Genomic DNA, 20,988 nt, shown 5'->3' on the forward strand with positions numbered 1-20,988 from the left:
TAATACGCTCCAGAGGCCTCTCTGCAACTTCCCAGCTGACCTGCTACAACTAGACCTAGCTTGACCTGCAACTGTACCTTTCTGTGCACTGCTGGCCTCTGCTGGAATTATTGCCTAATCCCCAAGAGGTGCCTTCCAGGTCCTGGAACTTTGAGGTGGCATTGTTCAGCTCTTCCATAAAGAGAGGAGGAAATCCTGAAGTTATGGTCTCTTCTTGACCACGAACAGACACATTTGTGCTAAGATCTTGCTGTACGTGCCGACCGCCAATGCAAAGCTCTGGTGAACCCGACTTTTCGCACTACAGCATCTGCCAGCGATGACTGGCAAAACAAAATCTGTACTTTGAGTGACAGCATCAGCAGCCTGCAGTGACTGCCAAAGCGATTCTCCAGGGATGCATGTCAGTACAACGCGATCTTTTAGATCGCGGTACTTGACAATGCTGCCATTACAACGCAAGTCATTACAACGACTTGCGTTGGAGGGCGCGGATTGTGGAATATTATTATTTTATATTCCAACACCAGTCCACATAATAGTAGGGAAGGTGTTGGAATATAAAATTACAATATTCCTTAACCAACGGCGCCATCCAGCGCAAGTCGTAGTAACGACTTGCATTGTAATGGCAGCGTTGTTAAGGTAAAGCGGTGTAAACACGGCATTGTAAACGATGTTCCCCATTCTCCAGCAACCACTGTCCACGATGCTAGATAGGATCTTCACGCTACAGTGACAAATATCCACGATGCCCAGCCTGCTCTTCGCACTACAGCAATGACCTCCCACAATGCTCTCCCTGCTCCTTGCAGCCTCCTCCAACGTGAACAAAACCTTTCATGCTGGATTTTAGAGTACAACCCTTTTAGCGGCACTAAGCTGGTCCCTGCATCCGGACTTCACTCCATCACAGTCAGCCTGAACTTGTGACTTTCACCTAGTCTTGCATGACCAGATAGCCTGAGTGGCTTTCTATGCTTTTAGGCTCTGTACTTACCTGAATTCTTTTAAATTGCATATCTCCAGTTCTACTGATTGGACTTTGGTTGTTTTGGTGTCAAATAATTTATCACATTTATTTAACACTAGCTTTCTAAATTGGTGTGCGACTTTTCTTGTGTTGTATTTTTACTTAATTACAGTTTGTGTGCTGCATAAATACTTTGCACAGTGCTTCAAAGTTAAGTCTGACTGCTTTTATGCCAAGCTACTCGAGGGTTAAGCACAAGTTAATTTAGTGTCTTTCTGTGGTTTACCCTGACAAGGATTGAGGCTGGTGCTTGAGTAGGGTTTCACCCCCTCAAACACCAACCCAATTTCTCACAGGAACACAATATACACAATCATTTCTATCCATTGATGATAATTCCAGGTGTCACATGTTCAATCTACACATCGATGTCAAAGGTCTTGATTCACATAAATCAAATCTATTTTGCAAGTATTAACTTTGTTTTTCAAAAATAGATGCATTGCACTAATGAAAAAATGAACTCGACTAACAACAACTGTAGGCCTCATACTCCATTTTGTTTGTGACTTTTGCTACCATTGTTCTGTATCACATAGACAAACTCATATGTTCATGTTTCAGTAAAATAATGTTAGAATGTATTTTCACAAGCAAGACAACTTTCCCAAGAATATAAAAATGTGTTTGATCATAATTGTACATGTTCAAGGTTTCAACTAGTTGTCTTAGCAGTATTCCGCAAACTAGCAATATTTGTTCTAGTTCAGCTGATATCCATGAGAAGCTCTGTGTTGTAAAATTATACTTTTGAAATGTATTTTCTTGCAATTGTTTCACTCTATTTAATTCTGATTGGTTTATCCTGTGGGGATAGTGTACAGCTCCATTAAATGAATAAAATCCTTTGTGCGGAACTATATAGTTGTGTTCTCTTTTTGGATACTAGGAGCCCTTTCTTAGGGAGCTTGGGGAATGAATTCATGCCAGATTGCCTTTGCATTATATACTCTATATTTTGGTGCTTTATTGAGTTATTTGGTTGATTCTGTACTCTAACTGAGCTTTGAACTCTGATTTATTTATTTACTGATTTTGTCTATATTATTTGATTTCTGTATGACTTGCAGTCTGAAAATAAACCATTTAGGGGTTAAACCTTCCCTGTCTGTCATTCTTGTAGGACCAAATTGGTTATATGTGTCTACACTGAGATTGGTATTTAGAATGTTTTACAGAGAAATCAGTCCAGCAGGAGCACCACCATATGATAAGGGATTAGCACGGCTTCCTGTCTATCTGTTATGTGAGAAAACCAGAGAAAACACAATGTCACATGTGTCTTGTTTATGATCCACTTCAAAGGTTAAGAATAATAGTAAAGATTCCTGTCCCTCATCCTAAAAGCTCATCTCTTTGGTATGCATATTATAGGTTGTAGTAAGTAGAGGAATGCTGCATAGACCTATTTTCAGGCCTTATGAGTTTAATGGTGTTTAAAAGATGCATGATAACGTTTTCCTTGTTATTGAGCTTTTAACAGACTACTTTGGAGGATGAAAACGCTACAAAATACTAATGCCTGCTCTCCTATGGCTGGCACCATGTTTGGTTTCTTCGGAGCTGGTTATCAGGGACTGAGACTGTTGTGGAGAAATAATGACTGGGTTCCATTGTATGGTCTTGTGAAACCCTTGAAAATCTTGGCGTAAGTTTTGACGATTTGCGTTGAGATTTTTTCTTATATTGTGGTCTCTTGTGCTTTTAAGATGTCTTGTTCCCATAGGAGGTAGCATACCCTTGTATTTGCACTTCATCCTGGCCCTGGGCATGAGTAAGGTCTTAATGCTGGGAGGCAGTACCACAGGAATGTAAGTGCCAGCTCAGGAATCAAGGTTTTCATTGGGACTAATCTGTTTGTTCACTAACAGTCAAGAAAGTGAAAAATAGAAACTAACCTGGCTTACTAACATTGTATTGATATCAATCTGGAGTTTGAACAATATTTGTTTCATTCTGAAACAGCAGATTGAAGGACATGAATGTTTGAGCAACATTTGTTGACCCTGTGAAAATAGCTCACTCATTGAATCTTGGGCACAAATGAAAAGAACATTAATTGTGTTTGTTCATGTGTGTGGTGACTGCAGTAAGATTGCTGCTCCACAAAGTCTATGTTTTGTATAATCGAATACTTATAGTAACATTGGAATGTTGGGAGCTCCATTGAAAACAATGGAGTGCTCCCGGTTTTGAATGGGCGGTAGAAGCCCAACGTCTAGATCATCAAGGTCTGGCACAAACATTTTGATGCCAAAGAGCATTTTGTATGAGGTCCCCCCACCCAGAGACCTTCTTGAGAGATTATTAAGTGCACATACAAATGAGTCAGCCAACCCCTGCCAGTATCTAAGACTCTGGCTGTCAAAGAATGCTTTAAGTCACAGTTCATTCCCTCCACTATAGAATTGCCCTCAGGCCTGTCTGGAGACGAAAACTTCACCAACACCCTCAGAGACTTCATTGCATTCTTGTAAGCCTGAGAGGCAAATGCAGGACCTTGGTCAGAATGGAAGGTGCCACAGGAAAAAGTCCTGACAAAGACACGCAAATCTTAAGCGTCAGCACTGCATTGCGGCCAAACCAAAAGGAATCAAGTGCACAAATCCACTGCAACTAAAATATATTTATATGCAGTGTCAGATGTCAAAGGACCACAGTGATCAAGATAAATACAACCAAACGGTTGATTAGAAATGTTTAGCTATGCATACGGTGGACGTGTAACCGTAGAGAGTGTAATCTGTTGACAAATGTCACAAGATAATTCATAATTACGGATTTGCTTATGTAAACCACACCCCCAATAATGTTGCTGTAACATGGAAACAGTTGCAGAAACCCCTGCATGTGCAGAAGCCATGCCTTCATGTGTGGCTATGATCAAAGGAAGTCTGCGGTCCTCATTGGGAATCAGCCGATCCCCAACAGACGATATCGCAGCAAATGGGACTTGCTTAGGTGACAAATGATAAGTATACTTCAAAGGTAAACCTTGTGGGAACTCCATCCCATCCTTCGTAGGAGCTATTGCAGCAAGAATATCATTTTACATTTTAGTCATGGACCTAGTTACTGCTGCTACTGGACATGTGGCTACTGCAGATTTAGCTGCTACATCAGCCAAAGAATTACCAACAGCATGTGCTTCCACACGCTGTTAGCCAAGAGTATGTATAACATGTGTAAGTGGCAAGCGTTCCTTTAGTTCGGCCTCTCGAACCCAGAGCATTTTATGCTTTATTGCGCTACCTTTAAAGTCTTGAAAATCATTCTGAGATCAAAGCAATAAATTATCATTGAAAGCCTGTACACAGTAGTAGGGATCGCACACAACTAGAGTGTTCTCATCAGGATCAGCGAATTTTAGAGCTAAAACCAAAGCACCCAGCTCCTCTAATTGAGGAGTACAGTTTCCAAGCGCCTGCGTATGGACTATGGAAGATTTAAATTCACCCTTCTCAATGGAGCCAGCCACTATAGCGCAAACCGCTGAAGAAGCATGCTTTGACCCAATGGCTGGCTGAGCAGAACCGTCGGTATATACCATACATTTGTACTGATCCAGAGAAAGCAAAAACAATGGAGGATGATTAACATGTTCATATTGTAAAAAGTCTTGTGTCAGCAAAGAGAGATCAAAGATAAAAGTGAAATCTCATCACTGCTTCTAAAGCAGGTACAGGCGAGACCATAAGAATGTGTTTTCCCTGCGATAGAGAGTGTTCTTTCAGAACGCCATCTAGACAGCAGTCAAAATTTTCTCAACCGTAGAAAAGCGCATTTCCGCTGATGTGTACAAATGCGATTCATAAGCTATTGGTACATGTCAACTTCAGTGAACGTTAAATAAGTGAAACCTACAGTTCCTGGAACAATTCTTATAACCAGGTTTGTGGAATTGTCACATGTTAGCAAGACATTATTTGCAAGCAGATCAGACTGCAAAGACCGAAGAATCGCGGTATGTTCTGGAAGCCAGCTAGAATACAAAAACTTGTATCAATGCGTAACGCGGTTTGATATGCTGGGCATGATCAGGAATGTATGTCCTCCTGAAGTTTTTTCAATGTAGGTGGATGTTGCAATTGTGCTCATTTCTCCAGAAAGTGGGAGGCCAACCCTCTACCTTCATTACTGAGCTCGTAGCCCAGGAAAAGTACTGCTAAATAGGTGATGTGTGACTTGGCAAAATTTCATTTGAACCCCAAGTCAGCAAAACACAGAATGATTCGAACCACACGTACAAGATGCAGTATTAATTTGTCATCTATTAAATAAATGTCATTGACGTATGAGAAAGCATCAGGGTCTATATTGTGCAAGAGAGACAAGACACACACAGCAACATCCCCAGGACTGTTCTTATAGCCCTTAGGCAAACATGTAAATCGATTCTGATTGCCGACCGGGGAAAATGGGGTGAAGTAACAGCTAGCAGGAGCCAAATTGTGACTATAAAATCCATTGGAAATATCCAGTGTTTTGTATTTTTTGCGAACAATGTTATTAACCAACGCAGAGCTATGTGTGTTTTGTACTGCAATTGTACGAACGTGACTGTTTAAATGTCTGTAATCCAAAACAATACGATACAAACCCTACGGATTCGATATTGGAAAAAGATGATTATTCATGGATGGAACACAGGGTTCAATGACACCCAAAATTTCACTTACGGATGCTTTTGCCTCATGCTCAATTGGATATTGTGCATGTGGCTGCGGCATAGATCGCAAAGAAATTTAATTTACAGGTGATTCTTTATCCCATCCCACCTGATTATGATACAATGCCCATTCCGACGCGTAAGCTTGTTTAGCTTCTTCAGAGATGTAATGGGAAAAACTTGGGAGTATCACATCCTCCCCTTGGGAAGAATCCAAAATGAATCGAGGCAGTCAATCTGCCTCCGCCAACTAAATGTCATGAGAGGAGGTAAGATTGTCCCAAAAGACTGCCTAATTCTATCACCTTCTATTTGGAGGACTATCTCATAAAGCCTATTAGGGGGTACAGCTGGTGTATTAGCTGTTTCGACTGTAATGAATGTATCAGCTGCTCTCGCCTCCAGACAAAGATGGAGAGCCTCCTGCAATATGGTAACTTCCGGCACACTGTCGAGGAGTTTCACTGCCCATCTCCAATCGGGCAGCAGGGTTCCCACCATCTAAGGCATACTTTGCTGTTAAAGCAGCAACTTTCTTCTTCTGAAACGGGGCACGATACGGAGGTTGTCCCTCTGGTTTGGCTTTTACCTCAAACTGGCGGCATGGTGGATCATGTTGTTGTTAAGTGGTCTCGCCTTGTCTGCGATCCTGTCGCTCCCCGTCGCCGAAATGTGGATCCAATGATTCCTGAAAGGAACGAGGAGAGTGCAGATCAGGAACATGAAACCTCTCTGGTGTCTTAATTTTAGAGCGGTCACGCAAATCATATCTACGTTCAGAAGCATCTGGTGTCGGTGAACCTGCACGCGAACCTTGATTCTGCAGTTGCTGATTTCTATTCCAAACCTCTTTAAATAAGACTGGACGCCCCTCCTTTTCAGGCGGGGGCTTCTTGTGCGTTTGAGTAAAAGGATCTAATTCCCAGATTATTGTGCCCCAAGGATTTATATACGTTTGCAATAATCTTTGGCAATTCACGTTGTTTATCCACGTCAGCTACTGCTTCTAGGCGCTGACTCACTTGCAAGCTATCTGCTTCCCCCTTGACGTTAGCAAGAATCATGTGGGAGACAATAGGGAACACGCCTACTAATCTCATCCTCAACTCCAGGGCGGCCTCCGCCCCAGGTTCATCTTGAACTTTCTTAAGAACCGTCGGAAGCACGGTCATGGAGGGTGTGCCAAAACACAGTGAATAAACCTCCGCTAATACCTTCCCCCCAAGTGGTGCAATCAGCCAGATTAGGAATAAGGCCTTTAGGTAAGCTCATCATAAGTATCCTGTGTTTATCTACAGGACACATGTGTGGAAAAAGAGCTTCCAGTTGCTCAAATTTTTCGGCCAGCCAAAAAAGAGAAATTATCCCTATTCTGAGGAAGCTTCCCCGTCACTAAATTAATCATGATAAGACTAATTAACATGCCACCACCATGCCCAGGTGGCTGAGCTGAACCTGCCGGAGCCACTGGTACATTACGAGACAGATACTGAATGACACTTCTGTGTATATGAATCAAAAACGTGTGCAATATGCACAGCTCTGCGTGTGAAACACCAAGATAATTTGGATGTTCTGTCAATCCTGCCAAAACAAGCCATGTTGCCCCGTCGACCGATAAGGGACCAAGACGGACCACTGAAACAGGGTGAGGAAGGACACCTTTGAACCATATAGTATGCACCCAAGCTGACAATAGAACTTCAAGCAAACGATATGGACGGTAAACTTGTGGAACCGCACCACGCTCATATTCATGAAAGAAGTGATTGTTTCCGTCATCAGCTGGAAGCTTAACCAAAGAGTAAAAATCTTTGAAGCGGGAAGCAGCGTCCGCCTCTATCAAAAATATAAAATTTGCTCCCACAACTGAGACCCCATGTAGAGTCAAATGTGCAGTAACTGTGGCGCGGTTAGGCGCAGCAATGTTAATTGCCATTATAGACACTGTATTGGAAGCAAAGAAAATGGTAGCGCATTACTGGGTTAAGAACAAAGAAAACTAAACCTTTTAAAATTCAAGCTTGAAAAACCTATACAATCTCAACTATAGGAGGGGTAAACCCCCCGCACCATGGACATCTCTGATACTGGTGAGAGGGTATTGTGGACAAGCTCAAGCGCTATTCAGGGGTCTCGTGAAAAAGTAACAGACCAAACGTTGGTAGTGCCATGTTGCAGGGATTCTGCACATACACAGAACTCTGCGCAGGATTATGGAACCTCATTGTATAGGGGCTAAGCCTTCCCACCACCTAAGTGTCCACGAGCACAGGACCAACTAGCTATTGTGTCTCACTCGCTCTCCTACACACTCACGAAGAAGCAAATGATTAGACACCCCAGAAGGAAAACACGCCCGGATCTTTCAGGACTCACCTTTTCTCACACACTCTCATACCTGTCCACAATAACATCTGACTGAGACACAAAAATAGTTTTAAATGTTTATTTTAGCCGCATGCGCGCTGCGGCTATTTTCGCGTTGCGCGGCTTTTTTCAAAAAGCTGCATTACATGACGAGCTCAGCTCGTCATCAGCGTGCGAGCGGCGCAACTGATGACGAGCTGAGCTCGTCATCAGCGCCGAAGGGGTTAACTATCTTGCTCTAACATGCAGTATACATGCCGCAACAAGCAGACGCAAGCATATAGTTAGCATTGCAGCTAGGCATACATCATAAATGGAGATGTCATCATATGAAGACAAGGGATAAAGGACTATGATGCCTAAACTCCCTCCCCTTGGTAAGAAGAACTATTATATATCAGAAGATCTCTGGGCTTTGTCAGCAGACCCCGTACCTTAGACCACAGATGGTATTTCTACATCGTAGGTGCATGTTGCTCTTCTCCCCGGAAAGGTCCCTCTCCAAGTGTGTGTTAATTAAACATGCTGCCTCATAATATCAGAGTACGAGTCTTCAGCAGCAGCTGCATTCATATGTTTTGTCTAGGTGCTAAGGCCTGGCCAGAACAGAATAACAATGGACATTGTTTATCGACCTTGTTCAAAATGTTCAGACTAAACTCCAGGAACAGGCAGGGAATGAACACAGCAGACTGTTATCATGTGAAAGGCATAAACAGAATCTTGCAAAAACTAAGCTATGTTGTAACGTGCGCAAAAACTACATCATGGCTGAAGGGCTCATGCTATCTTTGTGATGTCAACAATCTTCCCATCGGCCATGTGACAAAATAAAGATATTTCTCGCCTCTCCTGGGGATGTGTATCCTTTTGGTGCATTCCCAGGCTTACCAGATTTGGTAATTCTGGAAATAAGTAAAAAACCATCAGAGTTGGGTGGGAACACCAAACCAATGCACATGGAATGCCTCCCTTGCGCAGAGTAATGCAACGCAGTGATTTGTGTTTCGTCGTATTACTCCAGATTTTTTAAGCCAATCAAAGCCATGCTAAGTGGCTTGGCGTGGCTTGAAATATCTGACTTAAGGTTTGCATCGTTCTTGCACCACGTTGCGTGGTTCAAGAGCAATGCCAATCAGGTCATAAACATGGCTACCCTAGTTTCACATGAAGCTCGCACCTGAAGTCTTCCCCAGCTCTCAGTCAAGGGTGAGCTTGAGCTGAGGTTTGGGCTGAGCTCTGACTCGCCTGTTCACTCATTATTAATCTGCGCAAACTAGAGAACAATGGGCCAGCCGAAACTAATTTAAAGCCTTCTGCCTGCCAGAGCAGGCGCGAGCTCCCGCAGAGCTGCCACGCGCCTTCATTCTGCCGCGTGACCCGCCGCGCCCACAGCACGCAGAGAGCAAGCCGACTGCCACCGAAAGCCCATCTGCTTCTGAGAGCTGCAGAATTGCCTCGGACAGCTGATTAACAGCATCACGTCCAGGGGCCATCCCTCGGAATCTGCGCACCGCTGCCCAGCGCCGCTTTTATGTGTTTCCTGGATTTTTGCTTTCAAACCATTTAAGACAAATTGAACAGCAATCAAAGGGAGTAGCGTTGGAGTGCGCTGCAAGGCAATGTGAGAAGCGGGCCCCCATCGATCGGCCTACAAAGGAGCGCAGTGCATTACCGCCTCACGTGCCATGTGAGAGGACTTATGCATAAGTGTACTGCGGGCAATTATGCTATTGCCTTAATCTTGATATAGAAATACATAAAAAGCAACAGCATGAAGCGGAGTAAGTCATTAAGTGTAAATTGTACCCTGCGAATATGCAGCATTTCTGAGGTGAAGGCTGTCCAAATGTAAACATGTTTCAGCTTCCTGTTCACATTTTATCTTTTCATAAACCTTGGTGTTTTAAAGCATCGTGTTGTCTTGAAAGGACTGACAGTTCCAAAGCCCTGGCATCAAGGACGCTTGAAACCGTTTCTACAGCGAGCACTGGCATGCAAACAAACACAAGCAAAGACAAATGCTGTGTTAACACATTGATGTTTGCTTCAAACGCTGGCAGCACAACCCTGGGCCGAACCATGAAGCCTGGTCACAGATAAAGTTGATGGTTGAGGGCAAGAAGTATCAGAAGCAGACGCGACTGCCCGGGGGACAGCGGAAAATACCAACGTGTAACAGCTGTGCCGAATGTCTAGAGCAGCATACGCCAATCGAAATCTATGTAACAATGTCATCAACTAATAGAGATCTGGTTCTTTGGGTACTGTGTGTAGCGTTTCTCATTCCGGTGCACTTTGCCACTAACAGGACACCATGGAATGCCTCAGTAAAATATTGCATAGCATGAACAGTCTACACATTATCAGAGATATATACCATGAAAAATATCGGCATTTTAACATTAACATATTTTGCAGAAATGCAGGTCTTTAATGACATTGTGACAGATGCACACCTTCTTGAATATTATTTATTTGGCTATCGGATGCCAGTGGAGCTCTAACTGACCAACTGGCAATGGTGCAAATTCAGGACGGTGAGTGTAAAAATTCAGGACAAAGGGTCAAAATTCAGGATACAAATTCAGGACTGGACGTCAAAATTCAGGACAAAACTTCAGGACAATTGGATAAGTTTTACAGACACATCAGAAGCAGCGCAATAGTATATAAGTAAGCCCAGCCATATCCAAACCTATTCAACCATTCGCAAACCTATCCATCATGTATCCTTCCATCTATCATTTCACTCATCCATCCCTTCATTCATCCTTTCACTCATCCATCCATTATCCACCCATCCACCCTTTCACCCTATCCATCTGTACACTCATCCATCCACTCTTCTACCCATCCATCCATTCATTCACTCATCCATACAGCCATTTACCCTTTCACCCATCCAGCCATCCTTTCACTTACTATCCATCCACCCAGTCACTCATCCTTCCACCATTTCAGTAATCCATCCTCCCTTTCTCTCTCCATTTACCCTTTCACTTAGCAATCCTTCCTTCCATCCAGCCACCCACCCATCTACTCATCCACTCATGAATCCATCCAGTCACCCTATCACTCATCCATCCTTTATCTCATCCATTTATCATTTCACTCCTTCACTCATCTATTCATCCTTTTGGCCATCTACCTTCCTTTTCACTCACTCACTCATCCATCCTTACATCCACCCTTTCGCTCATCTGTCCATCCATTCACCCTTGCACTTATCAGTTCATCAATCCATCCATCATTTCACTCATGCATCCACCTACTCACTCACTCATCATCCACCTTTTCCCTCATCCATCCTTTCACTCATCCATCCACCCTTTTACCCATCCAGCTACCCTTCCACCCATACATCCAGCTTTTTACCTTTTGTCTCTTGCATCCTTCCACTCACTCATCTATCCATCCATCCTCTCATTATCCATGTATTCAATCTTTTATTCATCCATTTACCCTTTCACTAATTCATCCAGCCATCCCTTCACTTGCTCACTCGCCCACCTGTTCATATTAATTTTGAGCTGAGCCTTTTTGGGAAGAGGCCCATCAAGAACTTCACCCTCGCTGCAGGAGTCATTCCAGGACTGGGACAGAAGCCACCCAGGGCAGAGAGAGGATCAAACACAGGGGGGACAGGAGCCATCACAGGCCGGGGGGGGGGGGGCAGGAGCCATCACAGGAGGGGGAACAGGATCCATCAGGGTGGGCACAGGGGTGGGCATACAGTATTCTAGTATCATCTTGGTCTCTTCCAGTGTAGGGTAGGGCTCCTCACCCCCTCCTGGACAAGACAACGAGAAGACAGCTCTCTTTCCAAAATGTTAGTTTTGCCCCTCCCCCCACACTGATGTACAGTACTTAAAGGAGATACTCCAAGAGAACTGATTTAACTGATTGTCCTCCATACTTTGTTAATCAGTGTGGGTGCGATTGTACCATTTCTTTATTTTCTTACATTGGAGACTGCATGTTTGAAGAACAAAGGTTTGCTTACAATCTAGTGACAGTAATTACGCTCTGTGAAGAGAACCATGTGCTGCCTTGGTGTAATCAGGGCCGGTTCTAGGATGTTTGGGCCCTGGGCAGAAATGGAATGTGTGAAGCCCCTCTAAATTGCGGAGACATGGCGCATTCAGGGCTGTTTGCATCTGCATAGATGCACCTGCTCCTGAAGCTGCCACCACCCCCCCTCATTCACCTTCAATCAAGCACCTCTGAAGAGCTCATCAAGGGCTGGAGGTGTGAGGGTTGCCACCCAGCTGTGCCTCTCCAATGCTGCTGGTATCTGAGCGTTTGTACTGCCTCAGAGTCTGTTAAACCCGACCTCAGCATCGGAGTCAAGAAGAGAGGTGGGTGGAAGCTGCGCCGGCTTCAGGGAGTTGCGACCGGTGCCCGGTTAAAATTACGGACAAATGGTGTCCGTTAAAAGATCCTTCACGGAAACGGACAGAGGGCCGAAATTACGGACTGTCCGTGAAATTTACGGACGGTTGGTCACCCTAGTGGAGCTGATGATGAGTTCAGCAAGGCAGGCCAGGAAGTCTAGCTGAGATGGTCTGAATCAACTCTAGTTTCCCGAGTTGTTACTGAGAGAGATCCAGGCAAGGGGTTTTGCAATTTTGGAAGCGCGAGCAGCGATTACTCGAATAGCAGTGAAAGCAGAATGGAAGAAGAGGGAAAATATTTAGAACCCCCTGGTGAAGCCAGCAGAGCAGTTTATTTTGTCACCAAAGGTAAAACCAAGATAAAATACAGTCGAGGCCACAATGGGGGCAGTTATCTAAGGAGGTGCTTAGACAAAATATCGAGTAAAAAATATCAAGTTTCACAAATATCGAGACATTAATATCGTGGTTCAGAAATATTGACAGCAAGAATATCGTGGTCAAGAATATCGACTTAAGGTAAGTAATATTGATTTAAAAAATATCGAAGTGTTTAATATCATGTGCAAAAATATAGTTGTTAAAAATATCGTGTTTTTATTAATGTTATGTATTTTAGTATATATTTTATATGTATTTGATGTATTTGTTTGTATAAGAATTGCTTGTATTCTTATTATATGTGTTACATTTTTAGTCGTTATTCATTTTTTTTTTTTATTTAAATTTTGCGTTTTAGTCCTGTTGCGGGTTGTGGGTTTATAGGGGAATAGGGTGGGAAATAATTTAATCGTATTAAATGTATTGATTATTTTGTATTTATTATTATCTGTTTAATTGAGATGTTAAATGTGTAAAGTAATTACTTTATTATTAATTAATTGATAGTTGGTTGCTAATTAATTTCAATTAATTCTTAATTAATTAGGGTAATTGTATAATTAATTTTAGGTGTGTGTGTTGATGTTTATAGGTGTAAAGGGTGGGGAGTAATTTATTTTTAATTTATGAATTAAATAATTGGATGTTCATTTTTTTTAATTGGTTGGTAATTAATTATAATAATTGTGTAATACATTTTAGGTGTGTGTTGTGGTGTTTATAGGAGTAAAGGGTGGAAAGTAATTTGTATTTAATTAATTAATATGTAGTTGTTAATTATTGGAAATTATTTGATATTAATTTTGGGTAATTATTTATTTTTTGTGTGAGTTATTCTTACATTTAAAGGGGTAAAGCGTGGGTATTAAATACATTTAAATTACTATATTATTAGTTGTTAATAGTTTTTAATTTTAAAATAAGGTTTAATTGTGTGTTATCATTTTATAGTTTAATTTAGATGTGTGTTGTAGATATTATAGTGTTAAAGTGTGTGTACTCAAAGTGTATCAGTTTTTAATGAATACTTTTTTTTAATTGATTATTAATTATGTTAATTGTGTGAAGTAAAGTTAATAAAAAGTGTTGAAGTGTTTTGTTATCGGTGTGGTTTATAGGGTAGGAAATCAAATAAATACACGTATGTATTAGATCATTTTTTGTTTGTAAGTATTTTCTAATTTAAAATAATTATTTTTGATAAATGTATTTATTATTTTATTTAATATATTATTTGTAGGTTTTTGTTATATGTAGCAAAAACCTAACTTTTCCAGAGGCAAGCACAGGTCAGAGTCGGAATAGTAAATTTGCCCCCAGCACTATCCAGCACTTTCCCACAGGCAAGCACCGGTCAGAGTAGGAACAGTAAATTTGCCTCACCACCATTCTGCACTTTCTCTGAGGCAAACACATGGATGTGATAAAAAATACTAATTTTAAAACATATCACGTACCAGTGCTAGCTAATAAATTGTTTGTGAAATGTATAGGTTTTTTTAGGGGTTCAGATCATTTTTTAAAGTTTACTTACAGTTGTTTCTGAAAAGAATTGTTTGTTCAAGTTTGGTAATTGGCGTTGCTGTATGTGCAATCTCTGTTAATATCTAAAGGTAAATGTAAACAATTTTGTTGTACACTTTTGGTCGTTTAACTTTTAAATACATTTTGTAGTTTTATTTACTTACTTTTTAAAGAAAAGATAATTTCAGGAATGTCTGTAGAAGACTAGGGGCTGTTTTTCAAATGAAATAAATAAGTAAAAAATATATTGTATGTAATTGAGAATTCGGTGTAAACATTTGGAAGCTGTTTACTTATAAACATACACTTACTTCTGTCTGTAGATTGCAGTGTTCTACTGCAAAGTCAGAACAATTATACAGCTACTCCCGCTGCTTGGGGTCACCATGGAATTCAGTGTGCCACTGAGCACAAAATTGTGGATGTGATTCACACTTTTACAGAATGTATATTTATTTTGTTTTGTGTAAAAATTTTCATTTAAACGATCCTTCTCGGAATGTCAGCCATTTTGAGTAGATAGTCAAGTCAAGTCAAGTCATAAAATTTGTATAGCGCACTACATACCCAGAGGGTTTCAAGGCGCTTAGGAAGGGGAGGAGGATTATTTGTCAAATATCCACGTTTTAAGCTGCTTTCTGAACGCTAGGTGATTCTGGGTGAGGCGAAGGTGAGCGGGGAGTGAGTTCCATGTTTTGGCAGCCAGGTATGAAAAGGATCTGCCTCCCATGGTGGTCTTGTTGATGCGAGGTACAGTGGCGAAGGCTTGGCTGGAAGAGCGAAGTTGGCGGGAGGGGGTGTAGAAGGACAGTCGAGAGTTGAGGCAATCTGGTCCGATGTTGTAGAGTGATTTGTGTGCGTGGGTAAGCAGTCGGAAAGTGATCCTCTTATTGACGGGTAGCCAGTGGAGGTCTTTAAGGTGGCCAGAGATGTGTTCGTTGCGTGGGATGTCTAATATGAGCCTGGCTGAGGCGTTTTGGATTCGTTGTAGTTTCTTCTGGAGTTTAGCGGTGGTACCTGCGTAGAGGGTGTTTCCGTAGTCCAGTCGGCTCGTGACTAGAGCGTGGGTGACTGTTTTCCTTGTTTCGAATGGGATCCAGCGAAATGTTTTTCTGAGCATGCGAAGGATGTTAAAGCAGGAAGAGGATACGGCGCTGACTTGTTTGTTCATTGAGAGTGAGGAATCCAGGATGACGCCAAGGTTTCGTGCATGGTCCGTCGGGATGGGTGCTTTTCCGAGGGCTTCCGGCCACCAGGAGTCGTCCCATGCTGAGGGGGAAGTACCTAGGATGAGGACTTCTGTTTTGTCTGAGTTCAGTTTCAGACGGCTTTGTTTCATCCATTCGGCGACTTCTTTCATTCCTTCGTGTAGGTTAGTTTTAGCGGTGCTGGGGTCCTTGGTGAGAGAAAGGATCAGTTGAGTATCATCCGCGTAGGAGATGATGTTGAGATTGTGTTGGCGGGCGATGGCCGCGAGGGGGCTCATGTATACGTTGAAGAGGGTGGGACTGAGTGAGGATCCTTGAGGTACTCCGCAGATGATTTCAGAGGCCTCGGACTTGAATGGTGGGAGGCGGACTCTCTGGGTTCTTCCGGTGAGGAACGAGGTGATCCATTCCAGTGCTTTTCCTTGGATTCCGATGTTTCTGAGGCGTTGTAGAAGGGTGATGTGGCAGACTGTGTCGAAGGCTGCAGAGAGGTCGAGGAGGATGAGGGCGACTGTGTCTCCATTGTCCAGTAGAGTTCGAATGTCGTCTGTAGCTGCGATGAGGGCGGTCTCAGTGCTGTGTTTGGCGCGGAAACCAGATTGTGAGGGGTCGAGTGATTTGTTGGCTTCGAGGAAGGCGGCGAGCTGGTTGTTGACAGCTTTCTCGATGACTTTGGCCGGGAATGGAAGAAGCGAGATGGGGCGGTAGTTTTTGAGTTCGGTGGGGTCTGCTGTTGGTTTTTTCAGAAGGGCGGTGAGTTCAGCGTGTTTCCAATCTTCTGGGAAGGTAGCGGAGTTGAAGGAGCAGTTGATGACGTCTCGGAGGTGCGGAGCTATGACTGAGTCTGCTTTGTTGAAGATGTGGTGAGGGCATGGGTCTGTGGGGGATCCAGAGTGGATGGAGTTCATCAGGCGGATGGTGTCCTCAGTGGAGATTGGGTTCCAGGTGTTAAGGGTGTTTACGGGGGGAAGATGGTCAGCAGATGGTAGGGTGGGTTGGCTTCCGGGTTGGTTGTCAAAGCTGTTGTGGATGTCAGCAATCTTGTTGTGGAAAAAAGAGGCTAGGGAGTCGCAGAGGGTTTGAGAGGGGGTGATGTCGTTGGAGTTGGCCGAGGGGTTGGAAAATTCCTTGACGATGTTGAAGAGCTCCTTGCTGTTGTGGGCGTTGTTGTCAAGTCGATCCTTGAATGCTGTTTTCTTGGCTTTTCGGATCAGTTGGTGGTGAGTACGGGTGGCGCATTTGAAGGCGTCCTTGTTGCTGGTGGATGGGTCTTTTTTCCAGGCCTTTTCAAGGGAGCGGCACAGTTTCTTGGACTTCTTGAGATCATCGTTGAACCATGAGGCCTTCTTGTTGCCAGATTTGTGTTGACGTTTTTTCAGTGGTGCTAAGGTGTCGGCGGTGTTGGATAACCAAAGGGTGAGGTTGGAGGCGGCTTCGTTGGCGTTAGGAGAGAGGGCTGGGGAGGTTCGAAGGAGCGATGTGGAGATCTGATCCGTGGTGATTTTGTTCCAGTTTCTTTGTAGAGTTGGTTTGAAGTGGATGATGGGTTTCGGCTTGTTGTAGGTGAAGTGAACGCAGCTGTGGTCAGTCCAGAGGAGATTCGTAGTGTGGCTGAAGGAGACATGGTTGCTGGAGGTGAAGATGGGGTCGAGTGTGTGACCTGCGATGTGGGTGGGGGAAGTGACCAGTTGTTTGAGTCCGAGGTTGGCGAGGTTGTCCAAGAGGGTGGCGGAGTTGCGGTCGTTGATCTTTTCAAGGTGGAAGTTGAGGTCTCCCAGAAGGATGTAGTCTTTGGAGGGGAGCGCGTGTGGGGTGATGAAGTCCGTGATGTCTTCACTGAATTTTGCGCGGGGTCCTGGTGGTCTGTAGAGGAGGGTGCCTCTGAGAGTTGTCTTGGGGTCGGTGTGGATCTGGAAGTGAAGGTGTTCGGAGTTAGCGAGGTTGGCGTCGGAGCTGGTAGAGATGCGGATGGATTTTTTATGGACGATAGCGATACCTCCTCCTGTATGGTCGGTGCGGTCCTTGCGTGTGATCTTATAGTCATCAGGGATAGCGGTGGCGATGTCAGGGGCGGAGGAAGCGTTCATCCATGTTTCCGTTAGGAAGGCGACGTCAGGAGAGATGGTGTCTAGTAGGTTCCAAAGGTCAATGGCGTGCCTGTGGACCGAGCGGGTGTTGAGAAGGATGCATTGTAGGTGGTTGGGGTCGGGAGTCTGTGTTGTGGTCGTAGCGGATATGTTGTTGGTGCCGCTGAATTTGCAGGAGTAGCATGAGAAAGGTCCATGGGTGTGTCCAGGAGCGGCTTGGACGCAGTTGGGGGCGCGCCCGGTGTTAAGGGCTAGGAGGGCGGCGGCATCGTAGGTAATGCGGGGGGGCTGGGCTGCGCGGGGGGCAGGGGGTCTGGCGCTGGGCGCGGTCCAGGCGCGGACGGGCGTAGACGGGCTTACCTTTGGCGCACCTTCGGCGCGGGTTGGGCGCGGACGCTGCGCGTGAACGCTGCGCGCGGGAACTACTGTCATATATGGATAGTGGAGGGGGAGGGGCGAGGGCGTCTCAGCTGGGAGGCGGGGCGGGCTTGCTACGGAGGACAACAATCATCAAAATGGAGGCGGAGGGGTCTGGGCGCCGATAGCGCTTGGGGAGAACGCAAATGCTGGGAAGAATTAGGCTGAAAATAAACAATGCAGATAGCGCTGGCAAATACACGTGGAAGAAATGCAGAGCGGCGGTCAGAACACACAAATATGAAACTATGACGATAACGCAGGCAGACTAACGTGAAATAAATGCAATTCGGCGGTCAGAGCACACAGCAATAAATAAAGCAGATAGCGCTGGCAAATAAATGTGTAAGTAGTTGTGGGCAAAGAGCTGCAGTAACGATACCACGGCCTCAGGGGAGCGACCACTCTGCTGGGAAGCGGAGATCGAGTCACGGCGCTTCCAGGTGCTGGGGCGCTGTTTGTTGACTGTGGGAGGGCGTCTCAGCTGGGAGGCGGGGCGGGCTTGCTACGGAGGACAACAATCATCAAAATGGAGGCGGAGGGGTCTGGGCGCCGATAGCGCTTGGGGAGAACGCAAATGCTGGGAAGAATTAGGCTGAAAATAAACAATGCAGATAGCGCTGGCAAATACACGTGGAAGAAATGCAGAGCGGCGGTCAGAACACACAAATATGAAACTATGACGATAACGCAGGCAGACTAACGTGAAATAAATGCAATTCGGCGGTCAGAGCACACAGCAATAAATAAAGCAGATAGCGCTGGCAAATAAATGTGTAAGTAGTTGTGGGCAAAGAGCTGCAGTAACGATACCACGGCCTCAGGGGAGCGACCATTCTGCTGGGAAGCGGAGATCGAGATAGTAGGTCAGGGGCTGTAATAAAAATAGTTGAAGAACTGCTGTTATTGTGCCTCAAGTTTATTTGCATGTATAAGCTCTTTTTGCCTCTAACAGTAGGGTGTATTTTATAAAAAAATGCTGGCTGATGGATTTTCCTTAGCTAGAGTGGTGGAAGGGGTTGTCACTGACACCTGAATAGTGCTGTCTCCACCCCCCAGTAGTGTGTCCGGAGCCTGGTCAGGGAACAGCAGAGTCGTGTGCACATCAAAGACTTTTCTTTGAAGTTTGCCTACTTCAAGGCAGGAACTGGTATAAGTACTGGAGCTGTGATCCCAGAACACTTCTGGACTAAGAGGAGCTTCTGACAAGCACTGTCACTCTGCTTGTTGCTGTGTTGGACTGGCCTGATGCTTGCTGTTTCTGTCTTGGACAGTGAAAGGAATGGACTTTGCTTTCTGTATCCTTCTTGCCAAGGTTCTCCAAGGGCTTGTGTGTGCTTGCCTAATGTTAAGAAGTTTATGGGCCATCAAAGACTTCACCTGTAGTAACTGAACTTCTCTGCTTGGAGTTCAGACCTGCCAAGTGGTGCTAATTACAGTTCTGGGCCCTTACAGGTGGTTCTTCTGCAAAGAAGCCCGAAAAATCCATGCATCGACCTTCAGCGCCTGTTTTTTCCTGCTGCAGTCTTGCTGTGCAGTTGAAAAACCAACTCTTCGCCGTGATCAAAGAATCTACACAGCGCCAGCATGCAGCTGAAAAGAATGTTGGAGCCCGAGTACTGAGCACTGTGTGTCCGGCAATCAAGTCACCTGCTCCGACTCCAATGCAGGCCCTGCTGTACGGCTGAAGAAATCAACGCGTCACATGTTCGGGCCTGGAGAATCAATGCAGCACCTGTTTCTTCGCCGCTGCTGCAGTGACCCCAGCGCGCTCACATTTTCAATGCAATCACCTGTGTGCTAAGTTCTTCATCAGCATAGCTCAGTAGTATGGAACCAAGGCCTGCATGTCCAGACCTTGATGAATAATGTAAGGATACTAGGGCAACTTAATAAAATACTTACATACATACATAATAGGAAGGACAGACACAAAGGTTGATAGAAAAACACAAAAAGCTTTTTATTAATACCTTAATAGATAATTCTCATTTTCATAATTAAATATTGATACATCCACATACATACCACATTCATCTATCTATTCATTCATACTAACTGTCACCCTTTGTGTACAGATTTATAGAACAGTATAGATTTTCAAAAATTCATAAACAAACATATTATACATGATATATATTTATAGAAAACAGAGTCTGGAGTTCTCAGACTTATCACAAATACAAGTGTAGATAATCTCCTGTACAATATCTCTGTGTCGTGAAGCGACTGTTGCTGTTCCTAGGTGGTTTCTATGCACGTTTTGGCATGTGACATGCCTTCTTCAGGAAAAGGCCACCTCAGATACAGGTATTATCTCGCATTACATCAAGTTGTCATTGTCTAGGCAACAAGTCCAAACTGGGTTCTGTATTAAAGATGCAGGCAGACTCTATGTCTCTATGTGCGTAGTGGTGAAGTTAAACCGCTCATGGCAGAAATTTCCCTCGGAAGAAAGGGTGTATGTACCTCCTTTCTTCATACAAAAAAACAGTAGATGTAAGACCGGCAAGTTGAAGATATTCCGATTACCAACGGCTCTCCCAGATCATGGCAGCATGTTTGAAGGGCGGCGCCTCTGTCTGTAATAGAATGTAACTCCCGGGATCAAAATTCCTCAAAACCGATGAAAAGCAGAATATATGCATTGACAGACCATGAATGCATAACCTTCCCTCCTACCAAGGAATCAACGCATCACCTCCTCTGTAAGTAAGAAATCAAAGTATTGCTTTGTTTTCTGGCACTTTATGTCCCCTGCATCTGTTTCATCTCTGAATTTGACGCATCCCAGGTACTTTGTCATAAAAATGCCACATCCATAGTTTCCTATGAACTGAACTACTTTGAACCTTTTAAGTAGGATTTCTTTACTTGTGCACGCTGGATTTTTGTTGTCTTG

Source organism: Lissotriton helveticus, chromosome 6 (genome assembly GCF_964261635.1).
Source record: "Lissotriton helveticus chromosome 6, aLisHel1.1, whole genome shotgun sequence".
Lineage (NCBI taxonomy): Eukaryota > Metazoa > Chordata > Amphibia > Caudata > Salamandridae > Lissotriton > Lissotriton helveticus.